Genomic DNA, 602 nt, shown 5'->3' on the forward strand with positions numbered 1-602 from the left:
GAAGGGTCTGGTCATTGGCTGGTGCCCCCGGAAGGAGCAGAAATGAGCCACCCCTGGAGCCGAGCCAGCCCCACCAGCCAGCCTGGGCCTCGGGCTGAGCCTCCCTGCAAGAGTCCATTGTCACCCTTCAGTGGCGGCCAAAGGTCATTGCCCAGAACAGGAACATTTTCCATGTGCCCATCACCTCCTCTCCCAAAGCATGTCCCTGGGCATCCTGGGATGCAGCCACCTCTGGGGTGGAGGACAACAGGCATAGTGTGGCAATGCTAATCAACAGCAGAGGGGACTTTGGCAAATGTCCTGGGCTGACTGGTCAGGCAGAACAGACAAGGGCGTCAGGGTCTCGCCCCCGACAGGTCCCCTTCCTGGAGAGTGCCTGGAGCTCACTGTATCTGCTTGCAACAGAGGAAGGCTGGGTCGGGGCTGCAGGGCTGTGAATACAGGAATTTCATCCCTGCTGTTTGGAGCACGGGGCCACCCACTCCAGAGCTGGCCTCCCGGGCCCAAAGGGACCCAGGCTTCTTCTCACTGAGCTGCTGCGGCACAGTCACCGGTTACACTGTTTTGTTTAGATTGCGTTTGTTTCTGGTTTTGCTGTTTTG

The sequence above is a fragment of the Chelonoidis abingdonii genome, chromosome 10 (genome assembly GCF_003597395.2).
Source record: "Chelonoidis abingdonii isolate Lonesome George chromosome 10, CheloAbing_2.0, whole genome shotgun sequence".
Classification (NCBI taxonomy): domain Eukaryota; kingdom Metazoa; phylum Chordata; order Testudines; family Testudinidae; genus Chelonoidis; species Chelonoidis abingdonii.